At 43.6% G+C, this 15,590-nt stretch overlaps 1 long non-coding RNA gene across 1 annotated transcript in view; it reads right to left on the bottom strand.

Moving 5' to 3' along the window:
- Positions 1–7,581, bottom strand: part of LOC137374080 (uncharacterized) — a 72,644-nt gene extending 65,063 nt beyond the window's left edge. Inside the window, exon 1 of the long non-coding RNA XR_010975759.1 lies at positions 7,283–7,581. This is a non-coding gene — a long non-coding RNA (uncharacterized lncRNA). The remainder of the gene's footprint in view (positions 1–7,282) is intronic.
- Positions 7,582–15,590: the final 8,009 nt, after the last annotated feature.

The following is a 15,590-nucleotide window of genomic DNA, read 5'->3' as shown; positions in this document are numbered from 1 at the left end:
AGAGTGGGAGACAGAGAGTGGGGGAGAGAGAGTGGGGGGAGAGAGAGTGGGGGGAGAGAGAGTGGGGGAGAGAAATAGTGGGGGAGAGAGAGTGGGGGAGAGAGAGAGTGGGGGAGAGAGAGAGTGGGGGAGAGAGAGAGTGGGGGAGAGAGAGAGGGGGAGAGAGAGAATGGGGGAGAGAGAGAGTGGGGGAGAGAGAGAGTGGGGGAGAGGGAGAGTGGGAGACAGAGAGTGGGGGAGAGATATGGCTGGATTTAATCGGCGGTGAGCTTCAAAAATGGGCAGGCCACACACCAAAGACCGGCCGCAATCTCAAGTTCAATAGCTCATTTAAATAGACCTGGCAATGGCGTCAGCTGCCTGTGTACAGGTGCTGACATCATTTTTATAAGGCGGTCAGCCCTACCGGCAAAATTACATATTTAAAGATGGAATAAAATTAAATGAATACATTTATTTTGCTCCTCTCCCACCTCCCACCATCCCAATACCAATTAAATTAGTTATTTACCCTTACCCCCCCCCAAAAAAAACTTACCTTTACCATCTGACCATCCCCCCCCAAAACTGAGCAAAGTTTAAACTACAACCCTTCTCACCATCCCCTACACACATGATGTTAATTTGACCCCATTCCCCAACACCCCCACCCCCCAGACTGATAAATTACCTCCTCCCCACTCCCCACCAGTGTCACACCTCGGTTCCCCAGACAGGGATCCAAAGGCACAGGAGTACCAGCCGCTGGGTTGAAGATAGCGACAGGCCATCAAGAGGCGATGTAAGTATATTTAAATGAATTAATTTAATTGATTTGAATATTAAAATGTGGTCCCGCCGCTGGGAGGATCGGACCAGGACCTGCGGATGTTGAGGTCCATGGCGGGCCTCATCCGGAACCATCTTCATGCTCTCCCGCCACGGATCCCGATGTTGAGAGCTCTTTTCAATCCAGCCCAGAGTGGAGGGTGGGAGAGGGAGGGAGATAGGGGAGAGCGAGAGTGGGAGAGAGAGAGGGGGAGAGAGAGGTGGTAGAGACAGTGGGGGACAGGTGGGGAGAGAGGGGGAGGGAGGGGGGAGAGAGAGTGGGGGAGAGAGGAGGGAGAGAGAGGGGAGAGGGATGGATACAAGGAGAGTGGGGAGAGAGAGAGAGATGGGAAGAGAGAGAGGGGGAGAAGGATGGAAGGATGGACACAGAGGGAGGAGAGAGAGGGGGAGAAGGGGAGAGTCAGTGGGGGAGAGAGAGAGAGGAGGGAGAGAGAGAGGGGGAGAAGGAGAGAGAGGGAGAGGGATGGACAGAGAGAGAGAGAAAGAGGGGGAGACGGATGGACACAGAGGGAAGGGGGGGAGAGAGAGAGGAGGGAGAGAGAGGGATGTGAGATGGACACAGGGAGGGGATAGGGATTGACAGAGAGAGGGAGAGAGAGAGCGAAAGGGGAGAGAAAGAGATCAAGATCACTCCTGGACATCTATCTGGATTCTCCGCATCAGTACATCAAGTGTGTGGGCAGACATTCACTACTTCTGCAAACCAAAACAATGCCAGGTACCTCACGAAATAGGGAGAAGTGTGTTTGAAATCTGACTGTGTGTTGATGGCATTAAATTGGCTACACACTTTATACACATATTAAATGCTCCCATGTCTGTGGCTGTGTCAATAATTCTGTCAAATGTCCTGAGTGCAACATGTTGGTACCTATCCCTGTTATAGATAATTCGTGTTGAACGTGACAAGTAAATTCTTAGTGCCAAAAACAAATGCATGAAGCTATAAAAGTGCTCTGCTCCCCACCACTGACACTCCTGACTTTAAGAAATCCAAAAGCCTTTTTTCATGGATTTTGAAGATCACCTTAAATAATTTAATCTAATTTAGGCAGCTGCTTAACTGGAACTTATGGTAGAATTTACTGCATTACGAAAAGTATAAGTATGGAGCCTTGATGAACAACAAATTGTAAGCTAAACATTCAGTATGAGATTCCTTTTGGCATGTCCTTATCGACAAAGTATTCGGAATAATGGCCACCTAAGGGGTAGCAAATGTATCACTTTTGTGTTGTAAAAGAAACTTCCTCCACATGTTGCATGATTCTGAATCTGGTAGCAATCTTATGCCTTCCCTTTTCCCCACAAAAGGATGCAGCGTCTGACATTGTGACCTGGCAATTTTCTCAGTAACCTTCACTACACACATTGTCAAAGTGACATAGAGCAAGATATCATTAATTCCCTGGCACATTTCTTTAAATCAGTGCACTGGATGACCACCCACAGAGATAGTGGTGTCTGTTTGCCCTGGGTTTTAACCCTTCCCTTGTCTCATTATGCTGAACAACATACTAGAGGACCAAATTATTATTTTAATTCTTTATTAATCTTGGAAGACACTTTAGTCAGAACATGGATAGATGAGATGACACCATCAGCGTGTGGTGATACTGCTGCATTAATAACACTGGAGGGAATTTATGCTCTCCCCACATTGGGTTTGGAGGCAGGGAGAGCATATAATCGGGTGGGATGATGCCGGTGGGGTGGGGGGTGCGGGCAGTGGTGGGGGGGGGGGCGGGATTACCCTGCCACCTTCCTGCCTCCACCCAAATTAAGTCCAGGGTGGTAAGGTCTGTGAAAAGTCTTCCCACCCTGCCACCATTTGAGGCCCTTAAGTGGACAATTAATGCCCAATTAAGGACCTCATCCCGCCGCCAGCAGAATTAGCCCAGCAGCGGGAGGGCCTGTCGCCACACAGGGAGCACACCAAGCAAACACATGTGGGTTGCTTGTCAGCTCTGGGGAGGGGGAGGCCTTCGTTAAAAGGCACTGAGTATCTGAACAAGGGACCTGGCAGCAGGAAGCGGGGGTGGGGGGGGTGCTGCTGAAAGTCACCCCCCTGACTTTCTGCCAACCTCCCTACACCACTCCCCCCCACAACCCCCACCCCGCGAAACCCTTTCTGCTGTGACTCCACTGATCCAGCAGGCCTTCCCCAGAGGAGGCGACGCCAAGCTCTCACTGGCACTTTTGTCTGTGGTCGAGACCCCGGCGCCAAGATAAAATCTCGGTCACTGTGTGTCTTGATAAATTTACTTTAGAATAGGAGTTAATAAAATTAGGCAAAATTACTTTTCAGAAGTTGGTTGCCATGCCAACTGTGCTTACTTTGGGACAGGCTATTCCAGAAACTTGTCAACCAACAACAATGACCCTTTTGTAAAATAAGATGTTAAAAGCTTTATTGACCCTTGTCTAGTTTTTAATGAGTTTAATTTACAGGACACTGGACACACATGAAGTGTTATTGGGTAAGAATAGCTGTGCAACCTCCGTGCTACTTTATATTTCCCTGGAGCCATTTGTTCAAACCTGAAGATTGGTTTATGATGGTGAAGGAGGTAAAACTCTTAATCACTTATATATCTGATTATTCCCACTTAAACTTTTAACTTTATGAGATTGTCTACAGTCTTCATTAACTCGATGACTGTAAGTGATACTATAGCTGCCTGTGAAGAATTGTGCATAATGGCCCAATTTTGTCTGAAGGAAACAGCTGGGCCTGTCATCTAAAGAATCAATTCTGTTCTTTATAACCAGTTAAATACACCTATTTAAAAAGTAACTGGTAATGTGTTAGCCTTTGTTCGAAGTACATGATCCTGGTGAAGAACTTAATATTGGTATTTAGCCAGAATAGGTAAGCATTTGTAAATTGATTTGTGTGGGTACTGAAAACACAGAGAGAGACAAATAAAGTTCTCATACTTGAACATAAATTCTGGTTTGTAATTGTTAATTATGTGGATAAGTTCCAAAGCACAAAGTTCATTTTGCAAGGGAGAAATGAGACTAAACAGTGAACAGTAAAATAATGATTGGCAGATTTGCATCAGTATTCACCAAGGAGAAGGACTTGGTGGATGATGAGTTTAGGGAAGGGAGTGCAGATAGTCTCAGTCATCTCATTATCAAAAAGGAGGAGGTGTTGGGTGTCTTGCAAAGCATTAAGGTAGATAAGTCCCCAGGGCCTGATGGGATCTACCCTAGAATGCTGGGGCCTTGACAGAAATCTTTGCATCCTCATTGGCTACAGATGAGGTCCCAGGGGACTGGAGAATAGCCAATGTTGTTCCTTTGTTCAAGAAGGGTGGTAAAGATAATCCAGGAAATTATAGGCCGGTGAGCCTTACGTCAGTGGTAGGGAAACTATGAGAGAGGATTCTTCGAGACAGGATTTACTCCCATTTGGAAACAAACAAACTTATTAGCAAGAGACAGCATGGTTTTGTGAAGGGGAGGTCGTGTCTTACTAATTTGATTGAGTTGTTTGAGGAAGTGACGAAGATGATTGATGAGGGAAGGGCGGTGGATGTTGTCTATATGGACTTTAGTAAAGCCCTTGACAGGGTCCCGCATGGCAGACTGGTGCAAAAGGTGAAGTCACATGGGATCAGAGGTGAGCTGGCAAGATGGATACAGAACTGGCTCAGTCACAGAAGACAGAGGGTAACAGTGGATGGGTGTTTTTCTGAATGGAGGGATGTGACTAGTGGTGTTCTGCAGGTCTCAGTGCTGGGACCTTTGCTGTTTGTAGTATATATAAATGATTTGGAGGAAAATGTAGCTGGTCTGATTAGTAAATTTGCGGACGACACAAAGGTTGGTGGAGTTGCGGATAATGATGAGGATTGTCAGAGGATACAGCAGGAGAGAGATCGGTTGGAGACTTGGGCGGAGAAATGGCAGATGGAGTTTAATCCGGCCAAATGTGAGGTAATGCATTTTGGAAGGTCTAATGCAGGTGGGAAGTATACAGTAAATGGCAGAACCCTTAGGAGTATTGACAGGCAGAGAGATCTGGGTGTACAGGTCCACAGGTCACTGAAAGTGGCAACGCAGGTGGATAAGGTAGTCAAGAAGGCATACGGCATGCTTGCCTTCATTGGTCGGGGCATAGAGTATAAAGATTGGCAATTCATGTTGCAGCTGTACAGAACCTTAGTTAGGCCACACTTAGAATATTGTGTGCAATTCTGGTCGCCACACTACCAGAAGGATGTGGAGGCTTTGGAGAGGGTACAGAGGAGGTTTACCAGGATGTTGCCTGGTCTGGAGGGCATTAGCTATGAGGAGAGGTTGGAAAAACTCGGATTGTTTTCACTGGAACGACGGAGGTGGAGGGGCGACATGATAGAGGTTTACAAAGTTATGAGCGGCATGGACAGAGTGGATAATCAGAAGCTTTTTCCCAGGGTGGAAGAGTCAGTTACTAGGGGACATAGGTTTAAGGTGCGAGGGGCAAAGTTTAGAGGGGATGTGCGAGGCAAGTTTTTTACACAGAGGGTGGTGAGTGCCTGGAACTTGCTGCCAGGGGAAGTGGTGGAAGCAGATACGATAGCGACGTTTAAGAGACATCTTGACAAATATATGAATAGGAAGGGAATAGAGGGATATGGGTCCCGGAAGTGCAGAAGGTGTTAGTTTCGGCAGGCATCAAGATTGGCGCAGGCTTGGAGGGCCGAATGGCCTGTTCCTGTGCTGTACTGTTCTTTGTTCTTTGTTCAGATAGATCCCTATTTTCCTTCCCCCATTTTCCAGGCATCTGAGATGTACAGTGTGTCAGAAATGCACTGTGCCTGCACTGACCAGGCAACACTTGAGTTTGATGGGTTAGGTCATTTGAATGGCTTGGTTACACCTCTGATGCAGGTCTGTACCCATCAGGCTTGTGCAGTTAAAAATGGGAACAGGAATAAAGATGCTGCTGTGGACCTGGCTACCAGCCTCAGGCCTTTTGGTTGCTGTCAGAAAGCAATGGCCAAATGGTCTCTGGGCCCAAAGATTCATGGGGAGGAGTGAAATGATGGCCTCCCTTGCCTTGTTGCCTGTCTCTCTCAGATTCTCTAATTTGATGGGGTGTCCAGATGCAAGGCCTAGAAGCAACCTCTTCAGGTGCCCCTTGCAACAATCCTTGAGAGAAATGAATGGAGCATCACAAACAGGTAGAAATCCAAAACAATATGTCTTATCCAATGGAATCAATGCAGGCAGGTCACAAATTGCAATTCCCTAGACCAAAAACCAGGGTAAGCCCATTTTTAGCCCTAGGATTTCTAAGTTTGGAACAGTTTATTATTTATTTAACCACATGTTTAACTTGAAGCCCACTGTAGGTAAACCAAATTTAAACTGGGCGTTTGAGATTGTTTTCAAAAACACCACACAGCCCAGAAAAATGTCCTTTTACATAAGGTACAATTACATTTTCATGTTCTACCAGCTTCCAATCAAAGTTGATGAACAGATACCTGGTACCTAAGATCCAGCCTGGCAGTGTAAGTCTTTTTTTTCAATAATGTATGTTTCCATTTTCATAATTGACTGTCAATTGAGGGGCCCAGTTCTCATCTCAGGTAAGGAACCACTGATCCTAGTAGTCAGTCTGTTACATAAGCCACCTCAGTCTGGTATTGAGTGCATTGCAGTCCCTTGTCCAGTGTAGCAGTAAATATCCATATCCATCAAAAGTGTGGGAGTGAAAGATGGGGGAATGTGTCCAATCCGTCCAAACTATGGGAGTGAGAGGTCAGGGAATGTGTCTATTGTAGTGATTTGCAGTGTGGGAGGATTGTACTGACCAGTGTTATTGTGGCCTTTGACTCTGGGAATGCCTGAAATTTAGGATCTTGTTAGCTGAAGCTGCTAAAAAAGTGCAGAATGTTTATCTTTAATCTGTTTACAAATTTCTCTAAAGTCTCTCACATACAATCAATATTACGAAGTACTTTTGTGAATCCCCAATGAAAGAAGATGATCTGTAGCTGGAATTCTCCCATCTTTTGATTTGCCTGAACCTCATAGCATCAGTTTATCCAGTCTTTTTAAAAAGACTTTTACAGCCTTTAAGTATATGATTATTTTTTTTAAATGTCAGTGTCAATTTGTCAGGATATTTTCCTTGTTTTTCACTTCAAATGCATAATTTCTTCCCACTCCTAGAGACATTGGGAATTGCTTGTTCAACTGAGCACAGACAGCAGCTTTCAATCAGGCGAATGTTGGGAAAAATATGAATGATATCAAGGCACACAAGTGCAACGTAGTAAGGAGGACGATTCCCCATAACAATGAGACCTTCAAACAAAGGATTAATGATGCTCATTCTTATGCACTGTCTTCCATCCATTCAAATCACTGTGATTTCAGATCATTTGGATCATCTATCAAATATTTCTGCTGCTTTCCCTGCAGTGCAATTACAGGTAGACATCATACTCACAGTTTGTGTTAGAGCTTTCCAGACCTCTCACTCCCTGAAGATAAATGAGGTTCTCATTATAAACAAACAAGCACTTGAGAGAGTAACATTTGACAGCTTTGGTAATCCCAAGAGTCACTTTTATCAGCTGATGAGTCTAGCACAAGGCCTGCATAGTTTCCCAGTCCTTCAAGCTGTTCTGTTACTGAATAAATTAATCTGTTTTCACCATTTAACAGAAAAAAAAATCACAGGTATAGCTATTTCAATTATCTTTGTACCTCAAAATTGTGGAATGTACACACAAGCTATTCGCTATTCAGAGCTAACCTTGGTCAAAGTGCAATAATATGAATGATTTTTAGGATGATGCAGTTTGCTAACCTACACATCAACCACAGCAAAAGACCCACTGTTATTTCAGTTAATGCAAAACTGCAAGTAAACTCGCAGTAAAATGGCCAGAGCATTGAATATTGCTAAAAAAAAATCAAATGGAAAAGACCAATAGGCCAGGGGTGAAGCAAGGGCACTGCCCACAAAGAATTAGCAGTCTTTGTGATGTGGTTTTCCCCTTTCCTGACGGCAGTTTAAATCTGACACCAAATCAAGGGGATGTCTTGGCGTGCAGCAGCAGTGATGTCAGCAATCAGGCAGGTAACCAATCAAACGGAAGTATTCACAGACAGCAAACCAAGTATTAAGATAGAAGCTAAAATAAAAATAAACAGGGCAACCATTAAATTATGATAAATTTAAGTTATGTTGTCCAATTTTAGCAGCAATTTATTCAGATTAATAGTAATTTTTTGGGATATCAGACTTGGTCCAACATCCCATTTCATTTCATTTGACATGAAAAAACTTTTAAAACATGCTTGCGTGCCTAGGAAAATGAGCTGCAATTTGAAGAGCCTTCCCTAACCAGTGCAATTGGCAGAATCTCTCTATTTCAACCTGAGGGCGTGATCTGTTTTGTGGAATGAGGCCTGGTTCATGTGAATTGAATTTTGAACCAACATAAACAATTGCAAAAAATCTAAACATAAGAAGCCTTTGTAACTCATCTACCTTTAAAACTCTAATTTGGCCAATTCCACCATTTTACTCTTATATAATTAATATAAACAATTGGAAACTCGACCGTGCCATGTTTAATATTAGTAATGAGAATGCTAAGGAGTTAATGCATTAGCATATAAAATTAAACAGATTAATGCCTTTGTGGACAGTGAAATTTCATACAAAAGCAAGAATGCGTCCATTACTAATGTCAAGAAGTGATTTCAACCCCATTATCTCACGGTAGTTTTATTACAAAATAACTTGAGGTTTCTGAGGCAAATAGTTGAGTTTTATGGTTGCTATTTGTTTCCTGCTACCTTCTTGACTGACAAGCCTAATGTGGCAATATATAACACTGCTTTCTTTACGATCTGATGAAATTAAAAGTCAGGAACATCTGTGGGATGCAATTTGGATGTTAGAGGCAGAACCAACTTTGGGATTCTGTGTCTGAAGGAGATCACAATGCTAGAAATGAAGCATAAGAGCCCAGATGGTTGCATAATTTCCGAAAGAAAACTGACTTGTGTTACAAAGCACCATGCAGAAACTCTTGGAAATGTTACAGCACTATAGTATGTCTTTTTGGCAGTATTTTCAGGCTGTACTCCAAAACCACAGAACTGTAGCTTTTAACATACTCCAGCCTTTTTCCTAATTCATTCATTTATTCAAATGAACATGTTAAAAATACAGTGATATTGGTGTAATGCTCTTTTACTAAATGTGAACCGAAAGATGGTTATCAGCAAGCTATGTCACAATTTTACAGTGAAAATGATGCAATAAGCTTAAAGAACCTAACATTCACCATTTAGGAACATATACCTCCTGTAATTAAATTAAATGTCATTAAATTATCCGGTGCCGCTTGCTATTTTGCATGAAGTGACTTTTTTAAAAAACTAGAATATATCTCCAATGACTTTCCTGATAAAATCACTTTCCACACGCTTGTTAGAAGTAATTAGGCATTAATAAAATTCTGACATTGTGTTCTGTCTTTTGATTCCGCAAACAATAGCAGAAGTTAGTTTTGGAAAGGTGCAAATGGCTAAATGATAGCTTGATTCAATGTTGTCCGAATCGTATGCGAATACTTGGGTACATTAATGAGGAATACAGATTATTGCAGTTTTATCAACTCAACCTAAGAGAACAAGATTTTAAATATTGGGCCCAATTTTAACTCTGACCAAGTGGATGGGTTTTGAATTAGTTCAAATCTCGCCCATCGTTTTTAAATTTGAGTTAAAAAGCACAATATAAATAATATGTTCCATTATTGGAAAAATACAAATAACGTTTTAGAATTGTATCTATAATTTGGGTATTCAAAGAATAAGCATTCCGACTGAGGACATTTTCAGGACCTTTCACCATGTTACCCCTCACGTCATGGTATATCTTGATGGCAGGGTATGAACAGCATGGTGCCATACATCTCTGTTATCCATTAACAGTTCCTGTTTTGTAATCATGTTCAACATTCTTCATCCTATTTCTTACTGACTTCTAGACAGGACAGAGGACAAGTGGGAGGGAGGGAGGTGCTTGAAGTTCTACAGACCAAGTCTGGCATGGATTACATGATTTGTGCATTATGTATCTATGGTAAGAGTTTCAGCATTCATAATTCATCTCCAGCTTCTCAGAACCAAGAGAAGTGGATTGTGCATCTGTGAAATGATGACCTGATATGAAAAATGCTGCACGAGAACACATGGATCTCATCAAACACAGCCTCACTCTCCACAGCCACTTCAATGAATCTTGGGAACTGCTTAAAATACTGTACAACACTTCATAAATAGTTAGGATCTATCCAATCAGATGTTCCAAAGACAACCGTGAAAATACTTAGTTCTGGTTACAGTTTTGCTTGACCTTAGAACATTTTTTAAGGTTTGCCAAAGTAAGAAGTTTGAATAAAATTCCAAATTAAATAATAGAAAGACATAAGCTATTTCTAAATTGTCCACTTTCATTCTGCAAGAATAGATTAATTCAGCAGGTGACATCTGCAGGCACTGTCAATTCTGCCTTTGTCACATTCACATTAGATGTGCATTATAATTAGTTCCTAATGACAACAACTTGCATTTATATAATGCTTTGACATAGTAAGGCACGTCACAGGAGTGTTATTAAAGCGTTAAAAGTAATAGTACTTCATAAGGACAACTTGTATATTTACTTCCCTCACATAGCAGATGGTTAACATGGGTATGGAGAAGTTACCCATCCTCAGCCAATGGGCTCAAATTTCTTAGCCAGTCACTAACACATTGTTTTATGGCACCAACAGCTGTGGTCAATGACACAACTGGCAGACAGCTGGGTGATATCTGAAAACAACATCGTTTTTCTCTTTTCCTTATTAATTACTATTTTCCACTCAAAAAAGGGAGTGAAATTCGTAAGAAATTCTTTTTGAAAAATCTGCCTTTTAAGGCTTTATTAACGAGTTTTCAGAGAAAGATAATCACACAAGTAATTTAAAAAGCCCCAGGGCATTGCACAGCCGTTTAATCGCAAGATGTGTCAGGGAACCATTGCAAGTACAAAGAAGGCCAGAGCAACCCAAAAAAATAATTTTAATATAATTTCCAATACAAATTATACAAACTGACTTTGTGCACAATTTTTAAAACTTGAATCATAACTGCTGAGTCAATGATGGTGCACCCCATGACTACACCCATCCATTTTGCGAGTGCCCCAATGCTGAATCATGTGAGGGTCAGTTGGTCACCCATTGGGCGGAATTTAATCTGGCCAATGGAAGCGCATAGTAAGGCACAGGGGCCATTGAATCAGGAGGGAAGGCTGGGGAAGGTGGAGTGCCTGTCGATTTCCTGCCTCCATCCAATGCTATCAGGTGTGGGGAAGTTCCAGAACAGCCTTCTCACCGAGAGGCCAAATGAGGCCCTTAAATGGCCAGGTATGGGCCACTTAAGAGCCTCGTCCGATCAGCTGTATTCTATCAGCAGTGAGAGGGTGGAGGGGCTTCTGCCACGTGGGGAGACCGCCCAGTAAAAGCTGGCAGCATCCCTGTGGGCTGAGGGGGAGGCAGCCCTCCTGATCGGGCACACTGTGGCCCGCAAAGGCCCCCCTCCTTCCCTCCAGCAGCAAGGGGCCCCCCCACTGAAATACACAGACTCTGCCCTCACCAATAACCCCCATCCCAGTGGGACCTGCCTAACTGGCCTCGGCAAGCCGGACCCCACTTATCTGGGTTCTGTTGCCCTTTCCATCTTGATGGTTGGCTAGGTGCAGTCCCAGGAATGGCCACTGCTACTGGTGGTGCTGCTGGGACGGAAGAGCTGCCAGCTCTCTGATTGGCTGACAGCTCTTGGAGGCGAGGTCTCCACACTTAAAGGGACAGGATCCCTGATGACAAGCAGTTAATTGCCTGATAGGCACTGAATCACATCAGGGCTCCTGGAAACGGTTGCAGCAGGATTTCCCCCACCTTGCCATCACCACTGGCATTAAATTCAGCTCATCTGTGCAAAGCTCCAGGAGAGGGTAGCAATCCAGCAATATTTGGGAATCCCAGGAATATTGAGTTGGCACTATAAATTTACAGATTATTTCTGCCTTCAAAGTGCAGAAAATGACATACTTAAAAGAAAATACTTTGATTCTAATACCATGGATTTATTAATCAGTATTTCAAAATCCAGAAATTGCTGACGATGCTGCTTTAACATCTCACACTGAAGAGTGCCTGCAGAGTCTCATCGACAGGTTTGCGGCTGCCAGCAATGAATTTGGCCTAACCATCAGCCTCAAGAAAACGAACATCATGGGGCAGGATGTCAGAAATGCTCCATCCATCAATATTGGTGACCACACTCTGGAAGTGGTTCAAGAGTTCACCTACCTCAGCTCAACTATCACCAGTAACCTGTCTCTAGATGCAGAAATCAACAAGCGCATGGGAAAGGCTTCCACTGATGTGACAAAGCACATTGATGAAGGAAGAGCAGTGGATGTGGTGTATATGGATTTTAGCAAGGCGTTGATAAGGTTCCCCATGGTAGGCTCAATCAGAAAGTAAGGAGGCATGGGATTCAGGGAAAGCTGGCTGTCTGGATACAAAATTGGCTGGCCCATAGAAGTCAGAGAGTGGTAGTGGATGGAAAGTATTCAGCATGGAGCTCGGTGACCAGTGGTGTTCCGCAGGGATCTGTTCTGGGACCTCTGCTCTTTGTGATTTTTATAAATGACTTGGATGAGGAAGTGGAAGGCTGGGTTAGCAAGTTTGCCGATGACATGAAGGTTGCTGGAGTTGTGGATAGTGTGGAAGGCTGTTGTAGGTTGCAACGGGACATTGACAGGATGCAGAGCTGGGCTGAGAAGTGGCAGATGGAGTTCAACCTGGAAAAGTGTGAAGTGATTCATTTTGGAAGGTCGAATTTGAATGCAGAGTACAGGCTTAAAGACAGGATTCTTGGTTGTGTGGAGGAACAGAGGGATCTTGGGGTCCATGTCCATAGATCGCTCAAAGTTGCCACCCAAGTTGATAGGGTTGTTAAGAAGGCGTATGGTGTGTTGGCTTTCATTAACAGGGGAATTGAGTTTAAGAGCCGCGAGGTTATGCTGCAGCTCTATAAAGCCCTGGTTCGACCACACTTGGAATATTGTGTTCAGCTCTGGTCGCCTCACTATAGGAAGGATGTGGAAGCTTTAGAGAGGGTGCAGAGGAGATTTACCAGGATGCTGCCTGGACTGGAGGGCATGTCCTACGAAGAAAGATTGAGGGAGCTAGGGCTTTTCTCATTGGAGCGTAGAAGGATGAGAGGTGACTTGATAGAGGGGTACAAGATGATGAGAGGCATAGATAGAGTGGATAGTCAGAGACTTTTTCCCAGGGTGGAAAGGGCTATCACCAGGGGGCATAATTTTAAGCTGATTGGAGGAAGGTTTCGGGGAGATGTCAGAGGTAGGTTCTTTACACAGAGAGTGGTGGGTGCGTGGAATGCGCTGCCAGCGGTGGTAGTAGAAGCAGATACATTAGGGGCATTTAAGCGACTCTTGGATAGGTACATGGATGATAGTAGAATGAAGGGTAGGTAGTTTGTTTGATATTAGAGTAGGTTAAATGTTCGGCACAACATCGTGGGCCGAAGGGCCTGTACTGTGCTGTACTGTTCTATGTTCTATGTTCTATACCACAAAAAACAGGGCACCCATTAGAAACAACCCTCCAATCACAAAAACACCCGTCAACAATTACCCTTTGTTTCCTGCCACTGAGTCAATCTTGTATCCACCTTGCTATATTTCCTTGGATCCCATGGGCTTTTATTATTTTAACCAATCTGCCATGTGTGACCTTGTCAAAAGGTCCCATATTAGCTAGTGGAAAATTCAGCCTGGGTTTCTGTTTCTGATTGCTGTCTAGTGAGTCCTCCCAGAATGAAGGGTGTGAATTTGTGTGTCTATATGAAATAGTCTGCCAGGACTTAGTTTAGAGTTTTATATTGATGTACTTTGTATTTTATATGTTAGATGTTGGTAGTTATACTCCTTCCTTTATTCTGCCTTCCAATGTTCTCGATAGGTTTTGGCTTTTTGTAAATGCAAGTTAATCGAAAGTTTTTACCACAGGAACAAAACAAATCCTTGGATCAAAAGTATTCTCTTACCATATATTAACCTTTGTGTGAAATTAGATCACTTTGTTTCTTTATTTTGAAAAAATATTGTTAGACTATTTCCTTGTTTATATGTTGCATATGAAATTTTTTTTCCAAGTTGCAGCAAGGATATTACAAAGCTACAAATAGAGGCATAAAGGCATTATGGCACAGAAGGATGTCATTCGGCCCATCAAGTTCATGTTGTCTCTCTGTAGAGCAATCCATTCAGTCTCATTCCCCTGCTGTATCCCTGTAACCCTGTAATACTTCCCTCAAGTGTCCATCCAATTTCCTTTTGAAATCATTCATCATCTCTGCTTCCACCATCATGGTTTTGCTGTAAACGTTCCATCGAACCACTGACCATCGAGCACGTCATAAAACTATGAGCTAACCCATTTTCTGTTTGATTTTGATGCCAAACTGAACTTGGTCCGAACTCAGTTGTCGGTCTGAATTTTATAAGCCCCCAACGTCGGGGGTCATGGCAGGGTGGGGGCTCGGAAAATACTTCCGGGAGAGGCCCGCCATGGGCCTGATGCCGGGAAGGCCAAGCCCCATTTTACCACTAGTGGCGAGGCCTCGGGGCGGCCCCCCTGTCGCTCGGCAGATCCGAGGCATAACACTGGTAGGGAGGGGGGAAAGGAGTGAAATTTTCGGGGGGAAGTGTGGGGAAAACTCCTTCTATTGGCTGAGAGGATGATGGAAAGGGGTTGAAGGGAAAAAATAACAAAGTTCGGGGAGAATGTTGGGGATGGGATAATTTTTTTTTGCATGGAAAAATGATAAATGGTCTTGTGGGGGGGTGTTGGAAGAGGGGCTTCGATCTTTTTTTAAACTTAGAACTTTAAATGTTCCCTCCATTTCTGTTTAAATATTCAAAATGCCGGTAAGGGCTTGAAGCCTTTTAACAATGGTGCCGGTGCCGACACTGGACACCATTGCTGGGGATGAAACACCCACCCCCTCTATGTCATCGGGGGAGGGCGCTCTGCCCCTCCATGTTAATGAGCTGCCACACAAAATATCATGGCGGTTCCGCAGCACACGTCTTGCCGAGAACTGCGGCGGGCTATTAAAATTCAGCCCGCAATCTAATCAATGGACTAGAGCACCTATTAGCCTTTATGAGGTCAGAAGTTTAAAACATTTTTAAAACTAAATTCAAGAAAATTGGACGCACAATTCAGATCTGCAGTGCCACTGGGAAGGATGCTCATGCATGCATTTCTTGCATGCATTGGAAGCCTCCCAACTGGTGCGGTCATGACTGATTTGACGTTTTATTTGTGAACATGGGCCATGCAGGTCCACTCAACATATGCGCGTGTCACTCACCAAAGAACATGCATTCAACTGCAAGAGGGGCCCAGCGCTAGCATTATTTAAAGGGCCATAAAACAAGTTGCAGGTGAGGTGCTTTTGACTTACATCTGCTTAATATGAGTTTGTGCAAGTTCTTGTTGTATGACCTCTTTTAAGAGTTATGTCCCTTTAAGAACTCAGTATGCTAATAAGCTAAGTACCAGAATGTAGTCATGTGATAAGAAACCATCGTCACTCTGCACTGTAACACCCTGTACAAAGGTTCTGTAAATTGTTTGCTCTGCATT

The sequence above is a fragment of the Heterodontus francisci genome, chromosome 1 (genome assembly GCF_036365525.1).
Source record: "Heterodontus francisci isolate sHetFra1 chromosome 1, sHetFra1.hap1, whole genome shotgun sequence".
NCBI classification, from domain to species: Eukaryota; Metazoa; Chordata; class Chondrichthyes; order Heterodontiformes; family Heterodontidae; genus Heterodontus; species Heterodontus francisci.
The sequence above is the reverse complement of the archived record's forward strand: the minus strand, read 5'-3'. Positions and strand labels throughout refer to the sequence as shown.